At 37.8% G+C, this 12,423-nt stretch overlaps 1 protein-coding gene across 4 annotated transcripts in view; it reads left to right on the top strand.

Annotated features, from left to right (window-relative positions):
• Positions 1–12,423, top strand: part of TMEM116 (transmembrane protein 116) — a 135,857-nt gene that overhangs the window by 21,708 nt on the left and 101,726 nt on the right. The gene's annotated exons all lie outside the window — the stretch shown is intronic.

The raw sequence follows: 12,423 nt of genomic DNA, 5'->3' as shown, positions 1-12,423 counted from the left end.
TAAACATTAACTTTTGGAAATACTACATATGATTATATATGAGTTATATATCTTTCATAGATTTTATCAATGGATTCACCCACATAGTACCATCAGTATATAATGTTTCTGAGACTTGGGATGTGAAAAAAGTAGAGGTTAATATGCAGTCTGTACTCACTGCTGGATGCTTCCTCTGGGATTTGTTACTAGAGGAGAAATTTGTTTCAATGTAGTAGGAAAATACCAATATGTAGTTAGTGGTATGAAATCCATGTACTAATATGTTACCTATCTTATATAAATTTATTTATTTTTTTAAACACGTGTGTGGGTTTTGTTTTTTAATTAATTTATTTACTTATTTTTGACTGTGTTGGGTCTTTGCTACTGTGCGTGGGTTTTCTCTAGTTGCAACGAGCGGGGGCCACTCTTCATTGTGGTGTGCGGGCCTCTCACTGTCATGGCCTTTCTTGTTGCGGAGCACAAGCTCCAGACGCGCAGGCTCAGTAGTTGTGGCTCACGGGCCTAGTTGCTCCGCGGCATGTGGGATCTTCCCAGACCAGGGCTCAAACCCGTTTCTCCTGCATTGGCAGGCAGATTCTCAACCAGTGCGCCACCAGGGAAGCCCCCGTGTGTGGCGTTTTTTTAATTATTTATTTATTTATTTTGGCATTGGGTCTTCGTTGCTGCGTGCAAGATTTCTCTAGCTGTGTCGAGTGGGGGCTACTCTTCGTTGCGGTGTGCAGGCTTCTCATTGCTATGGCTTCTCTTGTTGCGGAGACAGGCTCTAGGCGCATGGGCTTCAGTAGTTGTGGTATGCAGGCTCAGTAGTTGTGGCACACGGGCTTAGTTGCTCCGTGGCATGTGGGATCTTCCCGGACCAGGGCTCAAACCCGTGTCCCCTGCATTGGCAGGCAGATTCTTTTTTTTTTTTTTCGTGGTACGCGGGCCTCTCACTGTTGTGGCCTCTCCTGTTGCAGAGCACAGGCTCTGGATGTGCAGGCTCAGTGGCCATGGCTCACGGGCCCAGCCGCTCTGCGGCATGTGGGATCTTCCCAGACCAGGGCACGAACCTGTGTCCCCTGCATCAGCAGGCGGACTCTCAACCACTGCGCCACCAGGGAAACCCTATAAAGTGTATTTTTTAACCACCTATGTGATGTTTATTAGGCCAGGATTCATTGTGTTATTATTGTAATATCAAGTGTTTTTTAAATCACAGGTGCTTGGTACAGATGTCATAAATAAAGCTCAGGGACTGAGATTATGCTAAAAAACTTCAGCCTTTTGATATTCAGGGTTAACTTGGCAGATTCAGGAGAATATACTATATAAATAATTCTTAATGAATGTCTAAATTATTCTTTAGAAAAGAAAAAAATGTCCAGTTTCTTCCAGATTAAAGTAAAACTTTTAATATTCCCCGTTGCATTTCCTCCTGATTAATTCTGCCAGTTTGGAGGGAAAAAAAATACTATTTTATGTGGCTTTTTTCTTTTTTGTTGTTGTTGTCCAATGTTCTCTCTTTTTTAAAAATTGAAGTATAGTTGATTGACAGTGTTGTGTTAATTTCTGCTGTACAGCAAAGTGATTCAGTTATACATGTATATACCTATTCTTTTTCATATTCTTTTCCATTATGGTTTATTACAGGATATTGAATATACTTCCCTGTGCTATATAGTAGGACCTTGTTGTTTATCTATTTTATATACAGTAGTTTGTATCTTCTATTCCCAAACTCCTAATTTATCCCTCCCCCACCCCCTTTCCCCTTTGGTAGCCATAAGTTTGTTTTCTATGTGTGTGAGTCTATTTCTCTTTCATAAATAAGTTCATTTGTGTCATTTTAGATTCCACACAAATTTGGTATCATATGGTATTTGTTTTTCTCCTTCTGACTTACTTCATTTAGTAAGATAATCTCTACGTCTATCCACGTTGCTGCCAATGGCATTATTTTATTCTTTTTTATGACTGAGTAGTATTCCATTGTGTATATATACCACATCTTCTTTATCCATTCATCTGTCAATGGATATTTAGGTTGCTTCCATGTCTTGGCTATTGTAAATAGTGTTGCTGTGAACATTTGGGTGCATGTATATATATATATATATATTTTTTTTTTTTTTTTGCGGTACGTGGGCCTCTCACTGTTATGGCCTCTCCTGTTGTGGAGCACAGGCTGCAGACGTGCAGGCTTAGCGCCCATGGCTCACGGGCCCAGCCACTCTGTGGCATGTGGGATCTTCCTGGACCGGGGCACGAACTCGTGTCCCCTGCATTGGCAGGCAGACTCTCAACCACTGTGCCACCAGGGAAGCCCTGCATGTATATTTTTAAATTAGAGTTTTGTCCAGGTATATGCCCAGGAGTGGGATTGCTGGATGATATGGCAACTCTGTTTTTAGTTTTTTAAGGAACCACCATACTGTTTTCCATAGTGGCTGCACCAGTGTATATTCTCACCAACAGTGTAGGAGGGTTCACTTTTCTCCATACCCTCTCCAGTATTTGTTATTTGTTGACTTTTTAATGATGGCCATTCTGATCTGTGTGAGGTGGTACCTCATTGTAGTTTTGATTTGCTTTTCTCTAATAATTAGCAGTGTTGAGCACATTTCCATGTGCCTGTTGGCCATCTGTGTGTCTTCTTTGGAGAAATGTCTATTTAGGTCTTCTGCCCATTTTTTGAATGAGTTATTTGGTATTTTGCTTTTGAGTTCTATGAGCTGTTTGTATATTTTGGATTAATCCCTTGTCAGTCGCATCATTTGCAAATATTTTCTCCCATTCTGTGGGTTGTATTTTCAATATGTTTATGGTTTCCTTTGCTGTGCAAAAGGTTTTCAGTTTGATTAGGTCCCATTTGTTTATTTTTTTTGCCTTGGGAGACTGACCTAAGAAAACATTGTTACGATTTATGTCAGAGAATGTTTTGCCTATGTTCTCTTCTAGGAGTTTTAAAGTGTCATATCTGATATTTCAGTCTTTAAGACATTTTGAGTTTATTTTTGTGTAGGGGGTAAGGGAGTGTTCTGACTTCACTGATTTACATGTGGGCTGTCTAGCTTTCCCAACACCACGGGCTGAATTATACACTGCATTGTATATTCTTGCCTCCTTTGTTGAAGATTAATTGACTGTAGGTGTGTTGGTTTATTTCTGGGCTCTCTGTTCTGTTCCATTGATCCATACATCTGTTTTTGTGCCACTACCACACTGTTTGTTTGCTATAGCTTTGTAGTATTTTCTGAAGTCTGGAAGGGTTATGCCTCCAGCTTTGTTCTTTTTCCTCAGGATTCCTTTGGCAATTCTGGGTCTCCTGTGGTTCTATAGAAATTTTAGGATTATTTGTTGTAGTTCTGTCAAAAATGTCATGGGTAATTTGATAGGGATTGCATTAAATCTGTAGATTGCTTTGGGTAGTATGGCCATTTGAACAATATTAGTTCTTCCAATCGAAGCACATGGGATATCTTTCTATTTCTGTGAATCATCTTCAATTTCCTTTATCAGTGTTTTATAATTCTCAGTATATAGGTCTTTCACCTCCTTGGTCAGGTTTATTCCTAAGTATTTTATTATTTTTTTTGATGTGACTTTAAACGGGATTGTTTTCTTACTTTCTCTTTCTGATACGTCATTGCTTTTTTTTAAAACAGATGAACACTTTATTTACTTATTTATTTATTTATTTATGTCCACGTGTTGCTTCTGGCATCTTAGTTCCCCAACCAGGGATTGAACACAGGCCCTCAGCAGTGAAAGTGCAGAGTCCTAACCACTGGACTGCCAGGGAATTCCCGATACTTCATTGTTAGTGTAAAGAAATGCAACAGATTTCTGTATGTTAATCTTGTATCCTATACCAAGAGTTGCTTCTTCCTAGTCCTGAAAGTGGATTCAGTTTCTCTCTCCACTTGGCAAGGTTTCAGAACCTCATTTTTGATACTTTCCTATGGAGAAATATGTTTGATAAGGCAGAAACTTCCCTTGACAAGATAGGTTGACTGTGCTGATCTGTCGAGGCATTAGTGCCTCCTCCCAAAATTGGTCAGAAATTGCCTAGATGTTCTGTTCCAGATGTTTGGCTAGTTATAGGAAAGCCAGAGCTGGTCAGAGAGAATTAACTCAATACAGCCACAGCACCCTTATGCCACTTCACTGAACTGGAACAGAAGAAATCAATCATTTACCAAAAGCTAACAGGCCCAGGAGAGCCGATGAGAAGATAAAATATGCTCCAGCTGTACAATCCATTAGAAAAGAAATAGTAGAAAGTACACTGAATCAGAGATTAGGAAATCTTGGTCAATATCAAACCAGAACTGCATTGTATATAGTTCAACACCTCTTTTTTTTTTTTTTTTTTTTTTGCCGTGCCACACGGCTTGCGGGATCTCAGTTCCCTGACCAGGGATTGAATCCGGGCCACAGCAGTGAAAGCCAGGAATCCTAACCACTAGGACACCAGAGAACTCCCTCAACACCTCTTTTAAGAGTTAAGGTTCTAACCACCCAGTGAGACCTCTCTTGTCTCTGAAGTCTCTTTTTAAACTGAATAGCACTGAAGCCTGAAACTTTCCAAGTCTGGCTTAAGTATAGTTTTCCACCAGCCCTAGGTAAACAGGCAGAGCCATTTTCTTTCTTTTTTTTAAATTTTAATTTTATATTGGAGTATAAGTGATTTACAATGTCATGTTAGTTTCAGGTATACAGCAAAGTGATTCAGTTATACATATACACATATCTATTCTTTTTCAAATTCTTTTCCTGTCTGTCATACAGAGTGAAGTCAGAAAGAGAAAAACAAATATCATATGTTAATGCATATATGTGGAATCTAGAAGAATGGTACAGATGAACCTATTTGCAGGGCAGGAATAGAGACGGATGTAGAGAGTGGATGTGTGGACACGGCAGGTGGGAATGGGGGTGGGATGAATTGGGAGATTGGGATTGATGTTTATACACTACCATGTGTAAAATAGATAGCTAGTGGGAACCTGCTCTATAACACAGGGAGCTCAGCTTGGTGCCTTGTGGAGACCTAGATGGGTGGCATAGGGGTGGGTGAGAGGGAGGTCCAAGTGGGAGGGGATATATGTATACATATAGCTGATTTACTTCATTGTACAGCAGAAACTAAGACAACATTGTAAAACAACTATACCCCAATTAAAAAATATTTTCCCATATAGGTTATTACGGAGTATTGAGTAGAGTTCCCTTTATATATAGTAGTGTGTATATGTTAATCCTAACCTCCTAATTTTTCTCTCCCCCCATCTTTCCCCTTTGGTAATCATAAGTTTATTTTCTAAGTCTCTGAGTCTGTTTCTGTTTTGCAAATAAGTTCATTTGTATCTTTTTTTTTTTTACATTTCACATATAACTGATATCATATATTTGTCTTTCTCTGTCTGGCTTATTTCACTTAGTGTGATAATCTCTAGGTCCATCCATGTTGCTGCAAATGGCATTATTTCATTCTTTTTATGGCTGAGTAATATTCCATTGTATATATGTACCACATCTTCTTTATCCATTCCTCTGTCAATGGACATTTAGGTTGCTTCCATGTCTTGGCTACTGTCAATAGTGCTGCAGTGAACATAGAGATGCATACATCTTTTGGAGGTTAATCTCTTGTCAGTCACTTCATTTGCAAATATTTTCTCCCATTCTTTGTGTCGCCTTTTCGTTTTATGATTTCCTTTGCTGTGGAAAGGATTTTAAGTTTAATTAGGCACCATTTGTTTATTTTTGTTTTTATTTCCATTACTCTAGGAGACGAATTGAAAAAGATTTTGCTGCAATTTATGTCAAAAAGTGTGCTGCCTATGTTTTCCTCTAGGAGTTTTATAGTATCTGGTCTTACCTTTAGGTCTTTAAACCATTTTGAGTTTATTTTTGTGTATGGTGTTAGAAAATGTTCTAATTTCATTCCCTTACAGTAGCTGTCCAGTTTTCCCAGCACCACTTATTGAAGAGACTATCTTTCCTCCATTGTATATTCTTGCCTCCTTTGTCATAGATTAATTGACCATAGGCGTGTGGGTTTATTTCCAGGCTTTCTATTCTGTTCCATTGATCTATAAGTCTGTCTTTGTGCAATACCATACTATTTTGGTTACTGTAGCTTTATAGTATAGTCTGAAGTCAGGGAACCTGATTCCTCCAGCCCCGTTTTTCTTTCTCAAGATTGCTTTGGCTCCTTAGGGTCTTTTGTGTTTCCATACAAATTTTAAGATTTTTTTGTTCTAGATCTGCAAAACATGCCATTGGTAATTTGACAGGGATTGCATTGAATCTGTAGATTGATATGGGTAGTATAGTCATTTTCACAATATTGATTCCTCCAGTCCAAGAGCATGGTATATCTTTCTATCTGTTTGTGTCATCATTGATTTCTTTCATCAGCATCTTATAGTTTTCAGAGACAGGTCTTTTGCCTCCTTAGTAGGTTTATTCCTAGGTGTTTTATTCTTTTTGATTTGATGGTAAATGGGATTGTTTCCTTAATTTATCTTTCTGACCTTTCACTGTTAGTGTATAGAAATGCAACAGATTTCTGTGTATTAATTTTGTATCCTGCAACTTTATTGAATTCATTGATGAGCTCTAGTAGTTTTCTCATAGCATCTTTAGGATTTTCTATGTATAGTATCATGTCATCTGCAAATAGTGACAGTTTTACTTCTTCTTTTCCAACTTGGATTCCTTTTCTTTCTTTTCCTTCTCTGATTGCCATGACTAGGACTTCCAAAACTATGTTGAAAGAAGTGGCGAGAGTGGACATCCTTGTCTTGTTCCTGATCTTAGAGGAAATGCTTTCAGCTTTTCACTGTTGTGTATGATGTTAGCTCTGGGTTTTTCACATATGGCCTTTGTTATGTTGAGTTATGCTCCCTCTATGCCCACTTTCTGGAGAGTTTTTAACGTAAATTGATGTTGAATTTTGTCAAAAGCTTTTCCTGCATCTATTGAGATGATCATATGTTTTTTATTCTTCAACTTGTTAATGTGGTGTATCACATTGATTGATTTGAGAATACTGAAAACTCCTTGCATCCCTGGGATAAATCCCACTTGATCATGGTGTATGATCCTTTTATTGTATTGTTGGATTCGGATTGCTAGTACTTAGTTGACGATTTTTACATCTATGTTCATCAGTGATATTGGTCTACGATTTTCTTTTTTTGTGGTATCTTAGTATGGTTTTGGTATCAGGGTGATGGTGGCCTCATAGAATGAGTTTGGGGTGTTCCTTCCTCTGCAATTTTAAAAAATAGTTTCAGAAGGATACGTGTTAACTGTTCTCTAAATGTTTCATAGAATTCGCCTGTGAGACCATCTGGTCCTGGACTTTTGTTTGTTGGGAGTATTTAAATCACAGTTTTAATTTCAGTACTTGTGATTGGTCTGTTCATATTTTCTGTACCTTCCTGTTGAGTCTTGGGAGATTGTACCTTTCTAAGAATTTGTCCATTTCTTCTAGGTTGACTGTTTTATTGGCATAGGGTTGCTTGTAGTAGTCTTTTATGATCAAAGGATCATTTCTGTGGTGTCCATTGTAACTTCTCCTTTCTCATGTCTAATTTTATAGATTTGAGCCCTCTCCCTTTTTTTCTTAATGAGTCTGGCTAACAGTTTATCAATTTTATTTATCTTTTCAAAGAACAAGCTTTCAGTTTCATTGATCGTTTGTATTGTTTTCTTCATCTCTATTTCATTTATTTCTGCTCTGCTCTTTAGGATTTTTTCCTTCTACTAACTTTGGGTTTTCTTTGTTCTTCTTCCTCTAGTTGCTTTAGGTGTAAGTTAGCTTGTTTATTTGAGATTTTTCTTGTTTACTGAGGTAAGATCGTATTGCTATAAACTTCCATCTTAGAACTGCTTTTGATGTGTCACGTAGGTTTTTTTTTTTTTGCAAAAACAAAAAACCCAGGTAAGATTTATTTACACAATACTGTAAAGCAACTATACTCCAATTTAAAAAAAAGATTTATTTAACGTGGTAGGCGTGCTTGCCTGTTCGTAAGTTCATTCCAGTCTGGAACACAGGAGAATAATGCTACTAGCATATCTGCTGCATCATTTAATCCATTCCTTTCCTTTATTTTTAACTGGGTTAAGACTGAAAATCCTAGTTCACACAAACTAGTTGTTGTGAATGGTAATAATAGCAGGATACTCTTTCGACTTATCAAAGGGAAGTCTTCCTTTATCTTAATCCAAAATGCTGATAAACTTAGTGTTTTATAATCATTCTTCAATGTATATGAAGAACTGAGCTGCAATAATTCATTTTCTTCTTCAGGCACCAAGTTTAACTCAATTATTGATTCTGGGTTTCAAAAAGCAAACGGATCTTTTATGCAACAATTCTGTCTTAATGTTTCAAATTTCTCTTCTGGGAATAAATGGTTAAAAGTTTGACATAGAGAAGTGAGATGCAACAATATCTCTAGTTTTATTTCTTCCAAAATGTTTTCATTAACAACATTCTCTTCAATGTGCTGCAAAAACCTTGGAAACATGTAGTAGCTAGGACGGTTGCTTTTAAGCCTCACTTGCCACAACAACAATGCCTTCTGGAGTCCTTGGATACGTTCGGCATGTTGGAATATATCACTGTTTTTCCCCTGTAGCTTTAAACGTAGTTCATTAAAGATTCCAAAAATATCAGTTAAATATGGCAGTTTCGTTACCCAAATATCATCCTCAAAAATAGTTGCCAAATGAGATTTCTTTTCAATGCGAAAACCATGGATCTCATTCCTGAGTTCGTAAACGCTGCTTAGTATTTTCCCTTGTGACAACCAACGAACTTTGGTATGATACAGTAAGTGGGTATAATTAGCTCCAATCTCCGAATAAAATGTTTCAAGCATTCGGCTATTTAGTGAGCTTCCTTTAATAAAGTTAACAACTTTCACTGCATTTTTCAGTACTTCCATGAGCTTCTGTGGAATCTCTCTGGACGCTAACGCTTCACGATGTATAAAACAGTGACTCCACGCAGCACTAGTAACTTGTAGCAATTTTTTAATTACTCTGCTCTGTTTTCCAGTTATGTTTGCTGTTCCATCACTTGTAATTCCTTTGAAGTTTTTCCAGTTTAATTTATACTGACCAACAATGCACCTTTCTAATTCTGTGAAAATATATAATCCATTTAGGTGTGAGGTTAAGTTTAAACAACACAAAAAATCCTCCATAAAATCGCCTTGCCACGCATATCTGACATAGACTAAAAGTGCTGTGCAGCTTCCAGTATCTGTGATTTCATCAAGCTGGATTGCAAAGTCTATTGCCGACTGTAACTGAGTAATAAGCATTGCCTCTAAATGTTCGGCAACCGTACAAATTTGAAGAGATACCGTGTTATCACTAGGAATAGTTTTTAATTTATCAGCAGATTTATCGTAAAAAATTGTATGCACCATATCCAAACATGCTGGAAGAATAATTTTTTCAGCATCTGTGTGAGCCATGTTCTCTTTTGCCACATGATATGCAACTAAATATGATGATAATAATGTTTTCTCACTAACAGTAGTAGAGCAACTAAGAAATTGTGTTGATGACTTTACATCTATTTTCTTTCTTTGAAAGTATTCAAGAGGCTCATCAATAAGTTCAGCATGCTGTGTTTCTAAGTACCTTTTTAATTTTGAAGGTTTTAAGCTTTCATTTGCAAGAATATTATTACAAATAACACACTGAAGACTGTCATTTTCAAAGGGTTTTTCACTTTTGATAAAACCATATTTTAAATAATCTTCATTATAATGTCTTGCAGTTACGTTTTTCTTTTTGAAATGTGGCTCAAACGAAGTTGATGTTTGCAGATTAGAGTCAACATTTTTCTCAATATTGTCACTATTCATACTTGGAGATCCAGCTGTAGAACTTGAACATGTTTCTGCATATTTCACGTCATTATTCCTCTTTCTTTTAAAAAAGAAATGATCCATTTTAAAAGCAATTTTGAAAAGAGGCAGTTATAATATTTGCCATTAACTATAATTGCCATTCATGTATATATATATATATATTTTTTATAGCCTAGATAACATCTTTCCAAAAAATGCAGTTTGCAGCTGCATCTCAGTGGAACATCTCAGACTTTATATCCAGTTGCAAGTCATGGTAATATATAAACTAGATTGCACATCAACCTGTTATTATGAAAACCAAATAAGACATCAGCAGACAAATGATTGAAAAACCATTTCTTAGGCAATCAATGTACATTCTATTCCTCATATCCCCTCCATCAAATATCTTTCCACATATTGAAACTGACCTTAGTATTCCTTGCAAGGTGTAAAATTCTGGCAAAGGATTCATGCAAAGCACTCTGATATTTTTTATTTTGTTTTTAAAAATGTTCATTGTGACTCACAAAATTGATTTCATGACCTACTAAATGGGTCACATGCATAATGTGAAAAACACTGATATAGAGACGTTTTCCTCTTTTGTGTTACTGGGTTGACTACGTCTGCTTGATGATCAAAGAAGCTAGCTGATCTGCTAAACTGTTAGCTTATACAGGAACTTTCTTGAAGTCGTAGGTATATATCATTCCTGATTTTCTTTCCTGATACTTTTTTTTTTTTTTTTTTTTTTGCGGTATGCGGGCCTCTCACTGATGTGGCCCCTCCCACTGCGGAGCACAGGCTCCGGACGCGCAGGCCCAGCAGCCATGGCTCACGGGCCCAGGGGATCCTCCCGGACCGGGGCACGAACCCGTGTCCCCTGCATCAGCAGATGGACTCTCAAACACTGTGTCACCAGGGAAGCCCCCCGATACTTTTTGATGGGAAGGGTTTTTAAGAGTTTCAGTATGGTCTGATCTCGTGAGGTTCCAATGAGGTTTTCCATGGCTAGGTCAACTATAAGGTTGGAGCTGGTGACATATTTTTAGAACTGTCTTGGAATGCATCCTTGACATCCAGCCCAGCACCGTGAACCTCGCGCCTTGCCTGCCGACCCGTGGTGCCTTGCCCCCCACTCCCTGCACAACACCACTTCCACTCTCACCTTGGCGCCCAGAGAAATGCTGCTTCCAGCCAGAGAAGGGCTGGCTCCATCGCATAGGTTTTGGATCATCATGCTTTCATTTTCATTTATCTCTAGGGTTTTTTTTTGTTTTTGTTTTTGTTTTGCGGTACGCAGGCTTCTCACTGTTGTGGCCTCTCCCGTTGCGGAGCACAGGCTCCGGACGCGCAGGCTCAGCAGCCATGGCTCACGGGCCCAGCCGCTCCGCGGCATGTGGGATCTTCCCGGACCGGGGCATGAACCCGTATCCCCTGCATCGGCAGGCGGACTCTCAACCACTGCGCCACCAGGGAAGCCCTCTAGGTATTTTTTTTATTTCCTCTTTGATTTTTTCAGTGATCCATTGATTGTTTAGTAGCATATTTTTAGCCTCTACATGTTTGTGTTTTCTACAGTTTTTTTTTTTTCTTCTAGTTGATTTCTAATCTCATAGCATTGTGGTTGGAAAAGATGCTTGATATGATTTCAGTTTTCTTAAATTTACTGAGGCTTGCTTTATGGCCTAGCATGTGATCTGTCCCGGAGAATGTTCCATGTGCAGTTGAAAAGAATGTGTATTCTGCTGCTTTTGGATGGAATGCTCTATTAATATCATTTAAGTCTGTCTGGTCTAGTGTGTCATTCAAGGCCTGTGTTAGCTTATTTATTTTCTGTGTGGATGATATGTTCTTTGATGTAAGTGGGGTATTTCAGTCCCTCACTATTATTGTGTTAGTGTCAATTTCTCCTTTTTTGGCTCATTTGGTGGGTGCATATATATTTACAATTGTTATATCTTCTTCTTGGATTGATCCCTTGATCATTATGTAGTGTCCTTCTTTGTCTCTTGTAACAGTCTTTATTTTAAAGTCTATTTTGTCTGATATGAATATTGCTACTCCACCTTTCTTTTGCTTTCCATTTGCATGGAATACCTTTTTCTATCCCCTCACTTTCTGTCTCTATGTGTCCCTGGATCTGAAGTGGGCCTCTTGTAGACAACATGTATACAGGTCTTGTTTTTTGTATCCATTCAGCCAGTCTGTATCTTTTGGTTGGAGCATTTAATCCACTTACATTTAAGATAATTACCAATATGTATGTTCTTATTGCCATTTCATTAACTGTTTTGGACTTGTTTTTGTAGGTCTTTTTCCTTCCCTTCCTCTATTGTTCTCTTCTCTTGTGACTTGATGACTATCTTTAATGTTGTATTTGGATTCCTCTTTCTTTTTAGTGTGTACATCTATTGTAGATTTTTGGTTTGAGCTTACTAGGAGCTTTTGATATAGTAGTCTATGTATATAAAAGATTGTTCTAAGTTTTTGGTCTCTTTATTTCAAATAAATTTCCAATATCCTGCATTTGTACTCTCCTCTT

Source organism: Stenella coeruleoalba (assembly GCF_951394435.1).
Source record: "Stenella coeruleoalba genome assembly, chromosome: 14".
Lineage (NCBI taxonomy): Eukaryota > Metazoa > Chordata > Mammalia > Artiodactyla > Delphinidae > Stenella > Stenella coeruleoalba.
This window is presented reverse-complemented; position numbering and strand designations above follow the sequence as displayed.